This window comes from Saimiri boliviensis, chromosome 1 (assembly GCF_048565385.1).
Source record: "Saimiri boliviensis isolate mSaiBol1 chromosome 1, mSaiBol1.pri, whole genome shotgun sequence".
Classification (NCBI taxonomy): Eukaryota; Metazoa; Chordata; class Mammalia; order Primates; family Cebidae; genus Saimiri; species Saimiri boliviensis.
Genome location: NC_133449.1, coordinates 239,173,383 through 239,196,157, shown reverse-complemented (window position 1 = coordinate 239,196,157; position 22,775 = coordinate 239,173,383).

Below are 22,775 nucleotides of genomic sequence, written 5' to 3'. Positions count from 1 at the left end.
CTGTAAAAGCTAGGGTAATGTTTCTCCACCACTACCCCGCCGCCCTCCCACCCCCACAACTGGTCTCTGACATATCAAGGGATTCTTGTCTATTAAACTCTTTATATTTCTTACTCTTTCCACAATTACACAGGTAAGATAGTGATATTCCCATTATTTAGATGAGAAAACAAGCATAGATGTGAAAAGACTTGCTCAAGATCATGCAGCATATGACAGCAGAGTTGAACGCGTAGGCTTCTCACTCAAGCCAGAGCTCTTTGCCCCTGTGCTGTCACGTAATAGCCTTTCAATGGAAAATGCACAAGAGAATGCAAAGAAAAGTTCACCGGTGACTTTGCTGGGGAGGTACCCATGTGGCTTTCAATTAGTAGGCAATGCACAGGTGGCCAATGATGAATGGCAGGAAATAGCCTGGGCTTGCTTTAAACCAGTGGTTCCCAAAGTGTGGTTCTCAGGCTAACAGCATTCACATTAGCATCACCTGGAAACCTGTTGGAAGTACAAATTTACAGGCCCTACCCCTGACCTACTAACTGAGACTGGAGCCCAGCAATCCGTTTCAACAAGCGCTCTGAGTGATTTTAATGGATACTAAAGTTTGAAGGTCACAACTTTAGATCACCTGCTTACTGAAACAGTACTTCTAGTATTTTAACTAAAAACCATTACCACTAGTGAGTGGAGTGATATGTTACTTTATAATTGATGTTCACCATATAAACCATAGAAAAAATAGATTGATTTGCCGTTTAGCGGACCCAGCCTGGTCTTTTTATCTGTCCTTAAACAGCTGTGGGAACTGGGCCAATTCAAGGCACCTTCCTGGCCTCAACTCCTTATCTGCGAGATAAAGGTCTGGGCCTCTGGGACTCCTAGAGCATGTGCTGTGATTAAGTAAGCTGAATGAAGCTTCTCAGTCCCCCAATTCTGCATTTACAACTTGACCACCAATTTTAACCCACAACTGCTGGTCCTTTATGTTGCCAGTGACTAGGGCCAAGTGAAAGCATGCCCAGAATTGGGGTATGCTTTTCTTGCTGACATCTTAAATGTGACACTTGAGGTGAATCTAAATTGACAGCCAAGTTCTTGACTGCGGAAAGGAGTGTATTTGGAAATGACACTCTGCCCATCTACCTGGAGCATGAAGCGCTAAGAGATTGTGGCCTACCAAACCCTCTGAGACACGATGGGAAGCAGACAAGCAGAGCCTGTTAAGACCTGATACAGTGTCAGCCAATTTAAGAAACATTTTTTTCCCAAACCTGTCCCTTAAAAAGTCTATTTAAAAATACAAATGAGTTGCAATATCTTAAATAGATAGAATTGATTATTCACTATCCAAACTTCAGATTATCTTCTCAAAAGATAGCACTCTGCAACCTCCAGTTTGGAATTGATGTCATAAATCAACTCAACAGAAAACCGCTGAGATGCTTTGGGGGAGGGGGTGTGTGGAGGATAAATGAGTAATCACCAACATGCTAATCTGCATTTTGCTTTCCAGAAGGAAATGAGAAATTCCCTTTTCTCTCTAGCACTCAATCATAACAGTCTGAAGCATGACCTCAGGCTTAACTTGTTAAGTAAAATATTCTAAATCTATACCTGTCTTGACAGGTGTAAAGGTTTGGCCTATAATATGAGAACAGGACAGTCAACCTCTAACCACCACCACTAATCACATTAGGAAGAAAGTTACAAGAGAGCTCTATTCATCACCGGGACTGCTCATTAGAATTATAGTTTTGACTGTAAAACATACCATACATTGTAGGACCAGCTCACTGGAACCAATTTATTTATGGAGCTCTCATTTCAGAGCTTGATGATTTATAGTCCAGCCCTCACAAATGAAAAATTATGGATAACTTCATCACAATGGAGACGATGTGCTGATCACTTTATGTCAAAATTTACTGTCCTCTAACAGAGGCCCACTGCCATATGCTTAAAACTATTTAAAATAGTTTTGTTGACAGTGGTGATGATCTGTTTCTTTGGACCTGCAAGGATAAGACATCCGAAGAAATGTCTAATGTATTTAGAGCTTTATTGAGCACCTACTATTTGCTGGACACTGTATTTCCCTCTGAAGATCCAGTGATGAGACAGGTGAAATCAAAGATTACAGTCTGCTGGTGAAAGCAAACTCAAACAACTGCTCTCTGTCGTAAGAGATAGAGAGGAGTGAACACTGAGTCTCAGGTAGGCCTGCATTAAGGAGCTAGGCAAAGCTTCAGAGAGCAGTTGACCTTTCACATGCTTCCTAGTCTAGAAAAACAGGCCCATATACTCCTGGTAGTTGCTCCTCCCACCAGCCTACATGGAAGCTGGTTCTGTTGAGACTAGACCATCGTACTTCTTTAATATAATCACTTTTCAGGTGACATGTTTGGTTTTTCAATACTGTCAAAGGCATTATCTCCATTATAAGTTCTCTAGAGTTGAATGTTCCCAGCTGCAGGCAGATCAGACAGCTGACATCACACACCTCAGCTTCAGGCATGCCACTTTTCTCCCTGTCCAGGGACAGATGCCAGGGCTTCAACTGGCTCTTTGCCTTGGCACATTAGATGTGATCTGCATGCAACTGTGCCTTTTCCTTTTATTTTAGATGAGAAATTCTCAACCCCTAGCTGAACATTAGAATCACCTGAGTATCAATTTAATAGAAAACCTGACTTACTGGAGTCTCTAGGGGTGAGGATTAAATAAGATGTACAGAATGCACCTGCAACACGGCTGGCATTTAATAAATGGGAGGCAATACATACGGTTGTTAGTAAGTCTTGCCTATTAAGGTTAGATTCCCCAAAACTATTGCTTTCGATTTACTGTAGTTCTTACTATAGGGCTGGCTGGACATATGGTAAACCACCCAAAATCTATTAAGAAATTTCTATTTATTCATATCTGTACCTACTTCCAGAAAGTATTTACATTTATTGGCTCTTAGGTACACAGCATTGATTTACTCATCATCCAGTGGACTAAAAATCACTGACTTATGCATGGCTGGCTGTTCTATTATTCTAAAATATCATACAGCATTAAATACAAGTATGACAAGATAAAAAAGTAACCCCTGCAAAATAGACACAAAACAAGTAGCAAAGGAAGAAAGGAAGGGAGATGTTATTGAAAATAAAGACAAATTATGTCTAAGGAATGTTCCAATAATTGAAAGAGAACAAAGCTTCCTATTAGCCAGGCAAAAGATGGGCCACACAATGGTTTCATAGTTCCAGTGATCTAGGAGGAGGAACTTGTCAGTTCAGTGTGAACTAAACGATCCTCTTGCCCTGACAGTTGAGAGGAATCTGTAAAGGGACCTCTGTAAGTGGTAGTGCCTCTTACACAATGTTCAAATAGAAATGGTTCTTCAGTTATATTCTCCATATGGCGCTTTCTTATTCAGTCTCTGGCAGAAACAGAATATTGTTCTAGCAAGGAGGTTCTGTGGCTTTGGCTCCAGAACTCTGCTCGAGGTGCATCTCGTCTGTTTCCCAGCACTCTTTGGGCTGCACCCACTTCAACACGCCTAAGAAAGCTGCCCTGCAAGTTGTACAGAAGGAAAGGCCAACACAATCAGGGCCGCTGCTTATTTGCTAGACTGTTCCAGGCCAGCAGCTCAGTGGTGATTCTGTTTTCGGGAAGTCCTTGTGACATCTCAGGCAGTGCCAAGTCTCCAAGCTGTGGGGGACTGAACACTCCACTCTCTCAGACAGCCAGCAGCTCTGTCTGGTCTAGAGCTCAGCTTCATGTGGCACTATGTTTCGTTCATTTTCCCCACAGAATATACTAGTTCTAGTTCATTTTACTATTTTTTAAATTTTATCTCCCAAAGATAGATTCCAATGATATGTTTTAATAACACCCCATGAAACTGGAAGTTCAAGTTTTCTGGCTTTTTCCAAAGAAGAAGTGTTATCATAAATATATGGAACTTTTGAGGAATTTCTGCAAAAGTCTGTAATCACAGTAGAATGCAGGAAGTTTTAACCAGCCTATAATATATAAGGGAAAGTAACTCTGACATGTGACATGTGACTGTAAATCCTTAGCGGAACTGCATGATGTATTCCCACATCTCCTTAGTTTAGAGAAATTGACGCTAGGGCTGAGGGTGAGCCAGCAAGGGCACACTAGAAAACGTTCAATCATTAGCTCTTCTGCATGTCACTGAACACAGAGTTGGGAGGAAGTGCACAGTAGCACACCGATATATAGTATTGCCACCATCCGGATGCAATTGATGAAAAATAATCTCCAGTGTTGATAATAAAGTAAAACAATTTGGAAGTGATGAGTTTTTAGTATTTTATTGTATGCTTATGATTTAATTTTTAATGATGCCTCTAATTATAATTTATGTGATTAAGCTTGTATCATTCAATATTTGATAACAGCTGTGTATAACAACCAGCTCACAAAATACAGAAAGCAAGAGAAAAGAGTTGAGCATGGTAAGTAAAGAGATGACCTAGAGAATAGATTGAAAAGATCTAATACATGTACAGTAGGAATTCAGGTGAGAACTGAGCAGGTGAAGAAGTACTAATCAAAGAACTGATAGAAGAAAATTTTCTTGAGCTAAATAAGGATTGAGCCTACAGATATCAAGGACCCACTGAGTAGCATAAAATAATGACTCAAATTGCTTGGTAACTTTTCTTATGGTTCAAGAAAAAAAATTATAAGTAAACAAAAACAGGCTACTATTAAAATTTTTTAAGCTAAGTACAGTGGCATGTACCTATAGTCCCAGCTCCTGGGGAGGCTAAGGTGGGTAGATCACTTGAGCCCAGGAGTCCAAGTGCAGCTTGGGCAACAGAGCAAGACCCCCATCTCTTAAAACTTAAAAAAAAAAAAAAAGGTTAATAATGACTTTCCTTTATAGCACTTAATGATAGAAAAAGGACTGTGACAACAGCTATTTGATAAGTTAAATAACTGTTTATGTTTGGAGGCAACAAAAATTTAAGACATAATGCCAAAGAGTACTCACTTTTACCTTTTCAGAGAAAAAAAAAAAAACTAAAAATCTTCCAGCCAAATGAAAAGCAAATGAACACAAGTATAAGTTGTCTGTTAAAAATGGTAAAGAATAATAGCAGTAACAGAATATCCAAATAGTTAAAATATTTCTAAAAAATAATGAAAGACAAATTATTGAATGAGAATATCCTAAGATAATTGTAAAAGTTCAAATTGTTCCAATAGTCCTGAGAGCTGGGAGAGAGAATGAATAATTAGGCAAGTGTATGAATATTTAGGGGCAATAATGCTTATTAGTACATTCCTTTTAATATTGAAATTAATCTAAATGATTTGTTGAATAAATAATAGTATTAGAAGGAAACCATCAGCAGTTAAAAAGTTATACATTCATATCCTATTTATTGGCATGTAAATTTATATATATACAAAATATATATTTTTAAACAATGAAAAAACATGCCATTTTATTCAACATATGTATATACATCTGTATCTCATAGAGCATGTTTATGACAATTCTGGAAGTCTATTGGGTTCAGTTAATAAAATTACATGGTTGATTTCTTTTTCAATGTATGTTTTTCCTCAGTGAGCATGCAACACTCACAGAATTTGAAAAGTTAAAAACAAGTGTCTAAGGAGTGGTAAACTTTAGTTGGAGTGTCAGAAAGTCTTTTATGAGGTCCCATAAATAAGTGAGGGAAAAAATTTTGAAAGGCAACCAGACTGCAGCAGGAAAAAAGGTGTGGAGGTATGCATGTGTGTGTGTATGTGCACATATGCAGCCTCAGAGGTCCAATTGCTTACCTGAGGAGCCAGTAACTGGGTTAGTGTGGGGGAATTTAAGAGTTCAAGAGCACATTCAGATGATACCTTCCACATTTCTTCTTGACACTCTATCTTTGTCCTACCTCAACCTTCCCTTGTAGTCCCCATCCTTTGCTGATGATAGAGACTGAGCACAAAACAAAATGGTCTTACCAAAAAAGCCAGTTTCTTGCCCTTGAGTTTTCCACAGTGTGCCTTCAAGTCCAAACTTCTTTAGAACTTGCCAAAGTCCAAGTCAGTTTACTCCAGACAATGGCAACCCTGAAACCTTCACTGAGTCTAAAGGTCATTGTTTAAAGTTTTCATCTTCTTCCCTTAACATAATTCTTGTATCTTCTGCTGGGGGTAAGGGTTGGAAAAGATCACAGTGATTCTTAGCTCAAAAGTCTACTAAAAGAGCTTAAAAAAATAACAAAATGCTGTAAGTTATTTGCACACTCCAGGCAAACTCGTTTCAAAAAAACTTTCTCAAGGATCCTCCTTAACATGTAATACAGCTTTGAGAGATGACATTCCCATTTGATTCTAGAGGTAAGCAGGCATCCTTATGGTGGCATGTAAAAATGGATATAATAATTAATATCTGATCACAATAATGATAGTCATAAGCACCACTCAGGCTACTGAATGCTTACTATATACTAAGCACTTCACATATGTCACCTTGTTCAATTTTTATTGCCCCCAACTTACAGATGAGGAAGCTGAAGCTAGGTTATGCAGCAGGCTCAAAGTTATATAGCTCTTTTGTGGCAGAGCTGGGACTCAAACATAGGTCTATCTAGCACAAGAGCCTTTTCTAGGACATACAATGTTCTGCTGCCCTCAATTATGGAAAATGGCCCAGCCTCCTGTCACATCTTATGGATCAAGGACCTGCAACAACCTTGTCTTCAGAGGTATAGATTCAGTGATAAATTATTGGTGCATCCACTTTGGAATGCTATTCTTCACCACATCTACTACATTTCCATCTATTTAAGCACTCCCCACTGACCCCAATTCCACCAACCAAGCCCTCCCACACCTCTCCAGCTCTTGCTGAATTGAGCTCATTGATCTTTCAGTGATTTACTCTCTAACACTCTCATTTGGCCTTACATTTAGTCTTCAATGGGAATATATCAGCAAATACAAGGAAAAACCACCTAAAAGTGGCTTAAATGAATACTACTCAAAGTCTGGAGGTAGACTTGCTGGAACTGGTTTGGAAGTACAACAGTGCCACCCAAGACTGTGGTTCCTTTTATGTTTTGCTCTGTGTATGGGATTTTCAGCCAAATGTTTGCTTCGTGACTGCAAGGTGACTGCCCCGCTCCAGTCATCACATTTGTATTCAGGCAGGAAGGAGAAGGAGCAGTGCCAGTGAGCTTTCCTTTCACACCTTTCTCTTTTATAAGGGAAAGGAAGCTTTCCCAACTGCCTCCAGCAGCCTCTACACTTCACTGACTGGACGGGTTGATGTAGTCACTCCTAGCTTCCAGTGAGGCCAGGAAAGCAAATAGCTCACTTCTGCGTCTATACTGGGAGGTGGGTACTGAATGCTGCTGGGCCAGACTGTCAGTAGTATCCGCCACTGTTGTATTTTCAGCTCTTTTTCTTTATATATATATATATATATCTTTACAAAGATATATATATTAATAAATTTATATATTATATAACTATATATATTTATAAAGATATATATGTATAAGTTTATATATAATATATATATCTTTATAAAGATATATATTTATAAATTTATATATATTATATATCTTTATAAAGATATATATTTATAAATATATATATATATTTATAAAGATATATTTATAAATTTATATATATTTATAAAGATATATATTTATAAATATATTTATATTTTTATAAATTTATATATTATATATTTATATATATTTATAAAGATATATATATTTATATATTATATATATTTGTAAAGATATATATTTATAAATTTATATATATTATATATAATATAAAAATATAAATCATAAATATATAAATATATATATGTATATATATATATATATATATATATAAAGAAAAAGAGCTGAAAAATACAACAGTAGCAGACACTACAGTCTGGCCCAGTGGCATTCAGTACCCACCTCCCAGGATAGATGCAGAAGAAGTGAGCTATTTGCTTTCCTGGCCTCACTGGAAGCTAGGAGTAACTACATCAACCCGTCCAGTCAGTGAAGTGTAGAGGCTGCTGGAGGCAGTTGGGAAAGCTTCCTTTCCCTTATAAAAGAGAAAGGTGTGAAAGGAAAGCTCACTGGCACTGCTCCTTCTCCTTCCTGCCTGAATACAAATGTGATGACTGGAGGGGGGCAGTCCCCTTGCAGTCACGAAGCAAATATTTATATAAAAAAATCTATATAGATATAGATATAGATATATGTATATATATATAAAGATATATATCTTTTTATATATTTATAAAGATATATATCTTTATATATTTATAAAGATATATATCTATATATTTATATATCTATTTATAAATATATATATATATATATATATATATATATATATACACAATTGCACTTTAGGTTCTGGGGTACATGTGCAGATCATGCAGGATTGTTGCATAGGTACACACATGGCAATGCGGTTTGCTGCCTCCATCCCCCGTCACCTGTATCTGGTATTTCTCCCTATGTTGTCCCTCCCCGACCTCTCTACCCCCAGCTGTCCCTCCCCTATTGCATCCCCAACAGACCCCAGTGTGTGATGCTCCCCTCCCTGTGTCCATGTGTTCTCATTGTTTAACACCCGCCTATGAGTGAGCACATGCGGTGTTTGATTTTCTGTTCCTGTGTCAGTTTGCTGAGAATGATGGTTTCCAGATTCATCCATGTCAGCTCTTTAATGCTTTATCACCCCTAGTAGACTCTTCATCATGCCCCTCTGCTTCTCACCATTACCTCAGTGTTCTGGGACGCATTACTGGTATTGTATAAATATCTGTAAAATTTAATTAAGCGCAAAATACATATCCTAGAAATATAAGGAGCATTCTTTTGACATTATTTGATAGTCTTGATTGAGACACAATCTTTGAGTTGTGAAAAAACACTGAGAAAAGCTCTGAGAGATTGCATCATGACTTCATTGTATTTCCCCACTGCAGAAGAAAAAACTACAATGAGTGGTGCAGAAAGGAGGTTGCCCAGCCCAACACCTTTTGTTCTGGCCACCTTTTCTATCCATTTCTGGGAAGGCTGACCCCCTTACAGAGACTGGGCAGAAAAAGGCAAAAGAAGTCAGGCTTACATTTGCTTTTTGTTGGCAAGGTTGCTTAAAGGTCTGCTGGCGTGGAAATTTTAAACTATTGACTCTAACTACTTCTGTCATATAACAAGCAGAGTGAGGGCTGGCCATGAAGCTGCTGCCTTAGAGCACCTGAAGCTTTTCTGAACCTCTGTACTAAATTCACAGCCTGTCCTTGCCTCCTCACACCTATTACCTGCATTCATCCTGCTCTCCTAAATGGCCTTCAGAAAAATGCATTTTGGAATCACCCTCAGAGAACAGAAAGAGATACTGGACTGAGAAACCACCTGAATGTCAGCCGAAGTCTTTTCCTAAGATAGTAGTTCCAGCTTAAAGCAACATTCTCAGAACAATAAGTCTAATGATGACACCTGCAGTAGCAGCTTATCAAATGGCCTCTAAGATGGCTCCTAATGATTCTGATTTCTGGTATTCATGTTCCTATGTACTGTAAGGGGCTGACTTACATGGCCAAGGGACGGCCTGCTGAGGGAAGCCTGTTATAAGTCATGAGAACACCAAAGCAGCTCTGTAGAGAGGTCCACATGGTAAAGGACTGAGACTTTTTGCCAAAAGCTAGCATCTACCTGCCACCACATGACCACACCATCTTATAAGTGGATCTTCCAGCCCAAGTCAAGCCTTCAGATGACAGCCCTGGCAACCATCTTGACTGGAACCTCATGAGAGTTCTCAAACCTAAAGCACTCAGCTAAGCTACCCCCAAATTTCTGAACTAATGAACCTGTGAGATAACATATATTTGTTATTTAAAGCCACTAATACGCTCATTATCTCAGTGTTCATTACATCAGCTGATCCTCATCAGTACCTAATATGAAGCAGAAAGAATCAGTGTAACAATCTATACTCCACGGATGAGAGCACATGGGCTGAGAGAGATGAGACAACATGGTCAAGATCATATTGCTAATACATGATGGGGTCTGGCCAAGGACCCTGGTCACCTGATTTCTAGTTTGGAATGTTTTCTACTGTGGCCCTCTGCTGCACCAGTGGGGCATAAGGAAAATGGCAGAGTCTTCATTTAATTCCCTGCCCCAGCGTAATGGATCACTATCTTAATAGACTGACACCAGCTTGGATCTCTATTCCCTCAATGGGATCAAAGATATAGTCTTCTCTGATCATCTTTCTCTCCAAAGAGGGTTTTGAAGTAACAAGGGGAAGATGATGACTCTAGATGCTTGGTCTCAGCCCACAGTTACATTTGTGGTATGTCACTCTCACATGGTTCAAGACCTTCTCAAGTATTTGGAGTAAAGTTTTCTGTTTTCCATAACTCCCCCTCCTATTCTTTCCCCATCAATACCACCTCCACTTCCAGAAGATCTCCGGTTTCAGGAGATAAGAAATACTATGTGGCCACTAAATTATGTTCACAGTTTAAATCCTCTGCTTAGAGAGCACCTCTCCAGGTTTTAAATGTTGACCATATTTACTCAGCACAGACTGCATCAAGGAAAGGACCATAGACATAAGAGCTTTAAGCAATCCCTTTCTTCAGGACAATAAAACAGGAATTAAGTTGGGCATGTAGGTGATAGCAAACTATTCTGGCCACCTTCCTGCAGCTGAGATCTGCCATTGTGGTAGAAAATGTCCAGCTAAAGCCTGCTGGACAATAACAAGTCAAATCCCCCACTAGTCCACTTTTCTAATAGGTAGGTTTGGTTTCATATTCACACACAGGAGCAGAGCAAACACCTAGGGTCAAGTAAGGTTTCAACGTTTCTAATGCACATTGCTTTGGATAATTATAGCTGTCACACTTGGAAAAGTTCTTAGCAGTATAACTCAACCATTGCATTTTACAGATTAAGAAACCCAGGACTAAAGAGTAAAAAGAAGCACCTAGGGTTAAATGATAGAACAGGACTGTAGTGTTCACACATCACATAGCCTCACCTGTAACCTATTCACTTTGCTAATACACAACTCAGAAGACTTTCTCTTCTACCATCCCTCTACTTAAAGCTCAGTTTGAGAATTGCCTGCATCAGGGGTTTGGGAGTAACCTGCTCTTGGTCACTCCTTGATGGAAATCAATGTATGGCAGATGCATCTTAATAACTTAATGTAAGCCTACCTCAAGAATGACCCTATAGTCAAGAAGAACGTGTGTTTGGAGTTCTAAGTTAAGGAATCTAGGAATGACCAACCCAGAGATTAATTTCTTGTCTAGGAGAAACATCTGAACCTCTAGCCCATCCCCCAGAATGCAGGCCATAAAGGGGATTGAGGCGCGTTTTAGGTCAAATGAAGGTTGTCAGGGGCAGTTTGCTAGGTGGAAGGTCCTAAGTGAAAATGCTATATAAACTGCAGGCTTTTTACAAAGAGTAGTGGTTCTCCTTTGCAGATCGCTGCCACTGGATCACCCTTTACATAATCCCCTCAATTAACCTTATATCTTGTTCACCAGCTCCAGGTCGCCTCTTCAGGCTCATGAACCTGGTGCCATTTCTACTGAACCCAATAAGGGTCTGGCATGAAAATCAGCTTCAGTATTCTGGAACTACACTTATTCTGGAAACACACACTTTTACTTAACCCCTCTGTGACACACCTTATTCATCTATAAAATGGGTACAATAATAGTGTGTTGAAGTTTTAGAAGGATTAAATGAGAAAAAAATCTGTAAAGAGCCTGACACACAGAAAACTCCCAGTAAATGTTAGCCATGCATAAGAATAGTCACAAAGAAAACTTCCTAGAGAGTAGCCAATATTCACCATGAAGGAAGGTGGTTTTAGGAGGGCATTAATCTTTCAGGGGAACAGCAGTTCTCAAACTTTGGCCAAGTATCAGAATCACCCAGATGCCTCACTACAGATTGATGAGTCTCACCCTCAGAGTGTAAGGTTTAGTAGATCTCAGAGTCCAAGAATCTGACTTTCTAATAAGTTCCCAGGAAACCACACATTGAGAACCTCTGGTGTAGAACATTAGGAAACAGGAGAGAGGTGTTTTGAGACAAAATTTTGCTCTTATTGCCCAAGCCAGAATGCAATGGTGCAATCTCAGCTCACTGCAACCTCCACCTCTTGGGTTCAAGTGATTCTCCTGCCTCAGCTTCCTGAGGCTCTGAGATTACAGGCACCCACCACCCGGCTAATTTTTGTATTTTTAGTAGAGACCAGGTTTCAGGAAAAGCCTGTTGGCCAGCCTGGTCTCGAACCCCCGACCTCAAGTGATCCACCTGCCTCGGCCTCCCAAAGTGTTGGGATTACAAGTGTGAACCCAGTCCATGAGAGAGTTTTGAAGATGTATCAGACCATACAGCAAACCATACCATACTGCCTTACATGGGCTTCTGTCACTCAAAAATGAAGCCCTCATCAAAAGCTGAGCTGGCCATATTATATTTCCAGATGGCTGGATCAGGCCAAGGGGAGGAGTCAAGGATGAAGCAGCAAACAAGTGGGAGAAAAACGGTGGACAGAATGAGCAAGATGGGAAAACGAAAAGGAGGACTAGACCCAAGTGTTGCGCTGCGTTCTCCCGCACAGTGAAGACAGCCTTTACCTTCCAACGCACCCAGAAAAAGCGGCCCTAGGTCCGCTCTGTGACAAGGCAGACATGAAGGAAATGGAGACGGCAGGGTCAGCGAGCTCTCGGGGCTACCCACCTATCACCAGCACTCCCTTCAAAGTAGACACAGGGCTGGGGCGGGCCCTGAGGCCCTGGCACTTCCCCAAGGCTGTGTCTCAGCCTTGGCCACGCCCTCCTCCGCAGGCCTGCTGGACTGCCTCGGGGTGTGGCTGTGGGCCCCCGCCTGGAAGAAAGGGTGCGGGAACCGCCTTTATTCCCCGCAGCCCGCTGCGAGCCCCACCCCAGGCCTGTCCGCCTCGACTTAGCTCTGTAGCATTTTTTTTTTTTTTTTTTTTTTTTTTTCCCCAGGAAAACAGCTGAAGCAAGCCGGTCTGAATCCACGGCTTTTTGTTGAAAAGCTGCGGGGACATTTGTGGGTAATGACCAGGTCTTAGCACCAACTAAGTAACTTTGGCAAGTAGGTTAGCCTCAGATGCCACATCGGTAATGTGAAGTGAATAAGACCCTGCTGTTATCCCAGGGAGGGGGTATGGATCAGTGAACTGTCCAGAGAAATTCCCTTGGGGTAACAGGTGTTGGTTAAATGCCAGCCATGAGTGATTCACCTGCAACTCTCCAAGAGAAGTGAAAGAGAGGGAGAGGGGAAGGGAAAAAAGGAGAAAGAAAGAAAATAATTTTGTAAAAATCTAAGTTACTCCACATATAAGTGGAAGTCATTCCCACTCTCTCCAGCCTCAAAATCAAGGCTTTGGCTTGCTGCATGGCCGACACACCTGGCGGGAGTCACTGACGCAGACCCTGAGGATGGCCCTGCACAGCAGATGTACCTGAATGTGTGTTTGGAGTTCCAAGCTAAGGAATCCAGGAATGGCCAACTCAAAACGTCATTCCTGCTCTTTGAGGACCACCTGAACCCTGTCTTGTCCCATGGAACGTGGGCCTCACAGGGGATTGAGACCCTGTGTTTTGGGGCAACTGAAGATCATCAGGTGAAAGTTGTTTGAGGAGAGTGTTAAGTGAAAATGCCATATACACTGAATGCTCTCTCTTTAAAAATCATTTATTTTAGGGATAGTCTTCCTCTGTCACCCAGGCTGGAGTGTATGGCGTAATCATAGCTAACTGTATGGGCTCAAGCAATCCTCTTGCTTCAGCCTCTGAGTAGCTGAAACTACAGGTGTGTGCCATCACACCTGGCTAATTTGCTGTGTTTTAGATATAAGGTTTTGCTATGTTGCCCAGGGTGGTCTCGTATTCCTGGCCTCAATCAATCTTCCTACCTTGACCTCCTGAAATCCTAGGGTTTTGGGCATGAGCCACTGTGCCCAGCCTAAACTGCATGCTTTCTGCAGGTCGTGGTGGTTCTCCTATCCAGCCTACCACCACTGGACTGGTCTGTATGGAGGTCTGTTTATGGAGGTTCAAGTGGTTGCTGTATAGCAGACACACCTGGCAGGAGTCACTGACGCAGACCCTGAGAATGGCCCTGCGCAGCAGATGCACCTGAATGTGTCCAGGAGGTTCTCCTATCCAGCCCACCACCACTGGACTGTTCCCCTCCATAAACCCTATGTCTTACTTGCTGGGTCCAACTCTCTTTTTTGGCCTCTTGCAGCAGGTGCCATCCCTAGCAAAGTTAATGGGGGTCTGGCCCAACCCTTTCTGCTCCCAGGAAAACCCTCCGAAGAGTAAGGAATCCTGAAGGATTTTAGAGGAGCAGCCAACTTGATTCTGCCCAAGAGGCATCTGCACATTCTTGCTCTCAAGACAATCTCCCTCTCTGGGTAAAAGCAACTACTTTTAGGATGGTGCCAAAGAGTTTTGGGTGTGTCAGTCCAGCTGTTTGCTTGAGCGACCAACCAGCTCAGTGGAATGGAGAAGCCAGCAGGATGGTACCGTTGACCCCAAAAGAACTGACTCTCAAAATTCTTTCCCACTCTCTAATGTTCTACACCAGTGGTTCTCAAAGTGTGATTCCCTGGGAACTTGTAAGAAAGTCAGATTCTTGGCATCTACTGAGACCTACCAAATCTGAAATTCTAACAAGCCATCCAGGTGATTCTGATGCTTAGCCAAATTGTGAGAAGTACTGTTCCACCTGAAAGCCCAGTGCCTTCCTGAAAGACCACCTGGAAGGCCCAGTGCTCCTCAAACTTTCACATGTCTACAAAGCCCCTCAGACCTTGTTAACCTTCAGGATTCAGTTCAGAAAGTCTCGGTGGGTCCTGAGACCTGATAGATCTATCAAGCTTCCGGATGTTGCGCATGCTCTAGACTCTTATTCTCACTCTCAGGAGCAAGGTCCACAGCAGCGAGTCACATGAGAATTCACGGGACACTTACCTGGGGGGATTTTCAGAAGTTATCTGGCATTGCATCCCAGCATTGGCAGTTAAAAAAGAATAAATTCCCAGGTGATTCTAAGCTGAGTGAAAATGGCTGCCTGCACTTTCAGCTTTACTGCGCTTAGTTCGCGATGCTTCGATTCCTGCTTTCACAGTCACTCAGTATATGCATTTTAAAAAGTTGTTACCTGACCACTGTAAATGCCTATCGATGTGGTAGCTCCCTCGTGATGGAGGGGCAGAGAGAACACAAGGCAGTGAAGAAGGATGGAAACTGTGCTGAGGTGGAAGGCTGCAAAGAAGGAGGTCTGAGGATCCAACGGAAGTTCTTAGTTGTAGAAGGTATCAGGAAACATTTCAAAAGACTGAAAGGGGCAAAAAAACGATGCCTGGTGTCTGGGATGGCAGACTGGGTTATCTGTTTTTTGATAAAACCATAGCTCTATAAATTGTAGAGTGCTGATGATAGTAATGCAAACTATTTTGTTCATAAGAATGTGAATTGTGTGACGTACTCAATCAGTGTCCCATATTGACAAATTTACATCTGTCTGTAAATTCTTTCAGCATTTCTGATGGTCTTCAGATGTGTGGGAATTTTTAATTTTCCTTTGAAACAGTTGTATCATTTTAACAGTTCCTTAATGAGTTAAACTAAATCTGTGACATGTTTGTTTTATATGTATATGCAGGTTGTGGCTTTACCACTAAAAACAAAAAGTTAGCCTTTAACAAAGAGCATGAATTTCATTGAGTAGTTGTAGTAGGCTGCATAATTACCCCCCCAAAAAGATGTCCATAATCATAATCCCTAGAACCTCTGAATATGTTACTATTTTTGGTAAGAGATTTTTTTAGATGTGATTAAAGATCTTTAAATGGGAGGAACATCCTGGATATTCGGTAGTAGGGGGGAATGTAATCACAAGAGTCCTTGTAAGGACAGGAGGACCATAGTCAGGAGATATGAGGACAAAAGCAGAGGATAGAGTGAAGAGCGGTGGGGCCACAAGCCAAGGGGTACAGGAGGCCTTGAGAAGCTGGAGAAAGCACGGACACATTCTCCCTGAGAGCCTCCCGGAGGAATGCTGCTCTACTCACACCTCGCGTTTAGCTCGTAAGAACCATCTTGGACTTCTGACCTCCAGACATTAAGATGATAAACTTGTATGATTCTAATTGGTTGCAGTAGAGATAGAAAACTACTATAAGAGTAATCAGATATCTGCTTTCCATGCCCCCTAGAGGTGGTGGGTTTGTGTGGGCACGTTCACCATTGTCTTTAACACAGAATGATACTTCAAGCTGTGCTCCTGCTTCTGGCTTTCTATGGCTGACAGAAGCCTTGGCTTATTTACTCTGACTTTTCCTCTGGCTTGGTGTTCCAGGTTCCAGACTGACCCAGTAAATGCCAACCCTCCTCTGATGTCCTTGAAGTTAATCACCTCTTCTTCCCCTCTCAGTCACGCTTACCAAACTGACACTACAGTACCGAGGTTTAAACTCTCAATTCTTAGAGGCTCTCTGAAGCCTTTCTCAGTCTTATCTCACCGCTGTAAAACTCACTATTATTCTTGCCATTTTTAAATAAGGAAATCAAAAGACCACAGTACAAGTGACTCACCAAAGGTCAACAGGTGAACCTCACTCATCCTCCCTAGAAGTTCAGCAGCCTCGGACTCCTTGTTTAATGAGTGACTCTCCACACAGACTTCAGTCTTTGAAGGAATGAACTGCAAAATGCTGCTTGGTCCCTCAACTTCACCGTCTCATTCTCATGTCCCAGTCCAGATATTTCTCTTACTTTTCCAAATCCTATTGGAGCTTTAGAATTCTTCACTTCTTCCTCACTTAGGAAAGCAGCTACAGAAACGCTAATGTGTTTTGTCTTAGCTTGATAGGGCTGCTGTAACAAAACACTTGGACCAGGTAACTTATAAACAGGATTCGTTTATCACTCACAGTTCTGGAGGCTGGGAAGTCCAAGAACGAGGTGCCAGCAGAGTCAGTGTCTGGTCATCTGTCCTCACTTGCCAGAAGGGGAACGCAGGCTTCCTCGAGCCTCTTTTATAAGGGCACTAATCCCATACACAGGTGTGGACCCTCGTGACCTAATCACCTCCTAAAAGCCCCACCTCTTAATACTACCACAGTGGGGATTTGGTTTCAACATGAATTTTGGAAATACATAAACATTCACAACATAGTATTCTGTATGAAACGCTACAACAAGAGAATCGTGAAGAAATGCAACCCTTAACCCTTGGGCGTTCACAATTTAAAACATGGACAGGATAGGTCACTGAGCCTCAAATAAACATTAAATGGCGAAGAGACAGGAAAGAATTTACCCATTTAGGTCACGGGTAAGTGCGCAAAGGGCAGGGAGCCAGGCTAAATGAATAGCTGGGGTGGGGAGGGAGGGAGGGAGGGAGGAGGATCTCAAAGTCCCAAGTCCAGGCAAGTAAGGAACTAATCTATCCTCCAGTGGTCGGTGCTGGGTATAGTTTTGTGGCAGGGGTGACATTTCAGGGACATCAATGAACACCTTCTGAGGGAGCAGTAAGAGAAGCTCTATTCCAGACACCTGGAAATTCAGTGGGTCCCCAGGAGGCCAGCCTAGAGGGGTGCTGGCCTGAAAAGCTTCAGAGCAGAACAAGTCAGCAGATGCTATGTGCTAATAGGAGCCCTACAGACAGCCCTCTCCAAGAGAAGCACAATCAAGTTCCAGCTGTATCACCTATGATGGCTAATTTTCAGCCAATTGCACCTAGAGTGAGCTGGAAAAGGTACCAGTTAGCTATTTTGATTTAGCAGCACTCTGAAAAGCAAGCTGAGTGAGCTCTGTGTATCTCCAATCCCAACTTGCTGTTTTCCTCATCTCGATGAGTAGAGAGATGACAGGGCTGCAGGAAGCCTCATCATCCTCAGGCCTGTCAATCCACACACTCTCACCACAAAGTCGCCAAGAGGACCATGCCAAGACCTGAACAGTTCATCAGGAGAAATCCACAGGCTGTGCTCTTGCCCACCTTCCAAGAAACAGGGCTAGAAGCAGGACTATTTCTACACATCTGAACACAGGAAAGCTAATGACAATGTTATTGAAACAGACCTGTTTTCAATAGCAACATTAATTAGGAAGCTTCAGTCAGTCTCTCTCTCTCTCTCTCTCTCTCTCTCTCTCACACACACACACACACACACTCACACACACACACACACACACACACACCTTTGTTCCCTCCCTCTAACTTCACAGGAACTACAACTCATTTAGTGTCTTTGTCTAGGCATGGTGAATCAGAGTGCAGCTTCAGGACTGGGTAGTTAGAAAGCCTCCTGAAAGCTCTCTTGTCAGAGATCTCTGTTTGCCTGACCTGCTTACTCGCTTACTCTCTCCTTTCCTTCCTTCCTTTCTTTCTTCCTTTCTTCCTTCCTCCCTCCCACCCTCCCTCCCTCTCTCTCTCTCTCTCTTTCTTGGCTTTCTTTCACTGCTTACTGAAGTCTTTATTGACTTCCTGGCTCAGGTGATCCTCCTGTCTCAGCCTCCCAAGTAGCTGGGATTGCAGGTGTGTACTACCACACATGACTAACTTTTTTTTTTAATTGCATTTTAGGTTTTGGGGTACATGTGATGAACATGCAAGATTGTTGCATGTTCATCACATGTACCCCAAAACCTAAAATGTACTCTTTTGTAGAGATGAGGTCTTCCTATGTTGCCAGGCTGTTTTAAACTCCTAGGCTCAAGTGATCCTCCTGTCTCGGCCTCCAAAAGTGCTAGGATTACAGGCATGAGCCACTGCTCCTGGCCCTGCTTTCTTTTAAATCATGTTTTTTTCTTATCAAAATAATACACGAACATCATCTAAAAAGTGAAATGATAATGGATAAGATGTATCAAATATCTCCTATGTGCCAGACACTGAACTAAATGTTTTACAAGGATAGTCTCAGTTAATTCTCAGCACGCCCCAGGAGTTGAGTACTATCTGTGTCATCCCCACTGTACTGATGTTAAAACTGACTGAGGCACACAGAGACAATCGTCTACTTTCTTAAGGTCACAGAGTTAGTAGGTTAGTAAGTAGTGGCATTAGAATTTCAACTCCAGCAGTTTTTCTTGGGTGTGGAAGTACACACCTGTGGTTCCAGGTACTGGAGAGGCTGAGGTGGGAGGATCACTTGAGCCCAGGAGTTCTAGGTAGCACACTAACAGCATACCTGTGAATAGCCACTGCACTTCAGCCCAGACAGAAAAAGCATGACCAAGTCTCTGCAAAGAAAGAAAGAGAGAGACATGGTGTTATGATATTCTCCTTCAAGAAAGTTTACAATAAAACTCTAGATTCCAAGTGCACACACACACACACATACACACAAAACGCACACACCCTTCACTGTCCCACTCTTCAGAGGCATCTACTTTTGATTTTTTTGAGGTATGTACCACTCTAGTTCTAAAGAATATTCATAGACTGATATATCTTAGTTTATAATTTTGGCATAATTTATTTAATTCTTGTTATAGTAAATGAGCATTTTAGCTCTCATATCCTTCAGTATAACCATAATTTTTTGTTAAATTCATAATCAGTATTTCTATTATTTTAGATGATGGTTCATTTCTAAGTTAAGTGATGTACACTGTCGACATTTCCGATCTTATATACGTTTTTGTTTTTCCTGGACTTTTACTAATTTTGATTTGTTTAGGTTATTGTTTTTTAAGTCTATAGCATGTCTTCCTATTGCTATGTATGATGGCTTTCCATAGAACTTTTTACATCTTCAAACTCATCAGGTAACTGTGCTTTAATATCTTTTTCTGAGCACATTCCTCCCAGAACCCTCTGTTCTGCTCCACTTGGGGCTGATAGGTCGTTTTTTTGTTTGTTTGTTTGGTTGGTTGGTTGGTTGGTTTTTTTGTTGTTGTTGTTTGGTTGGGTTTTTTTTGAGACAGGTTCTCACCCTGTGGCCCAGGCTGCAGTGTAATGGCATGATCTTGGCTCACGGCAGCCTTGACCTCCCGGCTCAAGCAGTCCTCTGACTGTTCTTTATTCTTGCTGCACAGCTGTTGTTTGGGGACTTCCCTTTGCCATCATCCTGGGATTTCCCTTCATCTCCTTCCTGTGTGAGCTCCTATTTTCTGAAATCCCTGTCTTCCTCTCTGTTAGGTTATTCCCTGTTTTGGTCAGGACATCATCCAAGAGTTTCCTGATAAAAGGGATGGGAAGGTAATTTGTTTCTCTGGAAGTATATTTTTCTGAGTGCAGGATGGGGGTGGAACTCAGGCTGTGTAAGTAGTTTTTATGTCTCTTTTAACCACAGCCTCTCCAGCGTCTCCTGCCCCCAGTCTCCTCCTATATTTTACAAAACTTGACATTACCAATTTTGATGACTTTCTAGAGTCCCGTGGATGAATTTATTTATTTCAGTTCTTCCTCTGTTGATTCCTAGTTTTTTTCTTGTACTGTTTAGCTAAGTCATTTAGCAATCTTTCAATTGCTTTTTGTCTCCATATCTCGTGTTTTAGGGTTTTATTTGGCTTCTAGTATCATGAAATAGAAAGTGATGCTGATGTTTGTAATTCTTGTTATTAAGGGAGTGAGTTTTGAGCTGAAAGTGGGCTTTACCATTGTTACTCTGCTGCTGTTAAACCCTATGCCCTTTGATCACCGGGTGTTCTACGGAGTTGATATCATGCAAGGTTGATCCTAAGATGAAAAGTGTTCTTTACTCAATTTAAATGTCATACAAAGCCACTCATTATTATCTCTCTGCTCAGTTGATGTCCTGAAGGCCTAGGAATTAGAATTGTCTTATCAAACCTCAACATGCAGGCTTGCTTTTGTCTAGCTGCAAGTCCGCTTTGATCCTAGAGGGATGCTCTTTCTCAATCTTTGGATGGATGCTAATCAAATGTTCAAGTGCCTAATAATCACTTAGGGTACTTATTCAAGAAGAAAGAAAGAAAGCAAGGAAGGAAAGAAGGAAGGGGAGGAGGAAGAAAAAGGAGGAGAGAAAGAGGAAGAGGAAGCAGAAGCAGAAGAAGAGGAAGAAGAGGAGGAGAAGAGGAGGAGGAGGAAGAGGAGAAGGAAGGAGAAGGATAAGGAGAAGGAGAAGGAGAAGGAGAAGGAGAAGAAATAATCATCAATTTCCAGGGCTTCTGAATCAGTAGGATTCAGGCATTTACATTTTTAAAAGTGCCCGGGCAAGCGGTCCTCAGACTTCACTTTGATCAACACTTCTGATAACTTTATTCACATGCAGATAACGGGCTGCTGCACTCTCTCTGCAATTCTGTCAGTCCTCGCATTTGCTTTACTTCCTATTTGATTTTTTTTTTTAACTAAAGTTGTAGCGTAATAATAACATGGTAGTTTCTTTGTAAAATAGTCACTTAGCTTATGCCTGTAATCCCAGCACCTTGGGAGGCCGAGGCAGGAGGATTGTTTGATGTCAGGAGTTTGAGGCCAGCCTGGCCAACATGGTGAAACTCCATCTCTACAAAAGATACAAAAATTAGCTTTGTGTGGTGGTACAAGCTTGTAATCTCAGCTAGCTGGGAGGCTGAGGCACGAGAATCGCTTGAACCTGGGAGGAAGAGGCTGCAGTGAGCCGAGACCATGCCACTGTATTCCTCAGAGTACAGTGAGACTGTGTCTCAGGAAAAAATTATGTCTCAGTCTTGTTCTATAACCATGTTACAATTTGTTCTTATATATAATTATCTATTATTTCTAGTTGTAGCTTGACTCTAGTCCCCAATATTTCCAATGAACACTTGAGAAGTTCTGGAAACAATAATAAATAAACATTGATTGAGCATTTACTATGTGCCAGGCGTTGTTCTGAGTGCTTTAATATTACTGACATAATTTCACAACCCTACAAGGTAGGTAACTATTATTATCCTGATTTTTTAGGTAAGGAAACTGATGGTTAGAGAGTTAAATAACTTAGCCAGATCACACAGCTAGTAAGATGAAGCACTGGAAGTGACTGAGCTGTGAAGAGCTGCAGGACCTTTTGACGATGGCACCAGATCCAAGCAGAAACGTCTCATCTGCTTCTACAGACAGTCGGCTTCCTGACTATCACACAGGTGTTCCCCTGCAAAACAGGCGGCAGGACTGGGGGCCATGCAGGAAGTACTAGCAGCCGTGGCTGACGGAAATGCTCAAACAATACAGGTAGATCAAATCTGGGACAGTTATGATGGTGTGAGACACCCAGTACCGAATCTGCACCGAGTGCCTCTGAACTCGCTCCCAGTGGGAGCGTAACGATCCCAGCAACTGAAGCTAACTAAACGTAAGGCTATCAGTCTCAAAAGCGTGGTGGAAGTGGCCACAAAAACAAAAGAAATGACAGGTGAGAGTCTAGTAATGGGGCAGTAATAAAGCTTCCAGCAATCCTCTGAGAAATGGCCTCTTTCCAAGCCTCTCTTTCCCCATTTGTCAAATGAAGATAATATAGTGTACCTAATTAACAGCTTGTAAGGATTAAATAAGCTGATATGTAAATGGTGTACCATAGTACCGGACACCAAATAAGTGTTCAAGAAATGTTAATTATTCTTAAATCTCTTTGCACATTCAGGTCTAACGTGCATAAGAGCCAAAATATAAATAGCATTTTTGAATTTTATTTTTGTAATTTGGTCTCCACTTCAACCAACTGTGGGATTTTTTTCTCTCTAAAAATAAAAACATCTCAATTTATAATAAAAC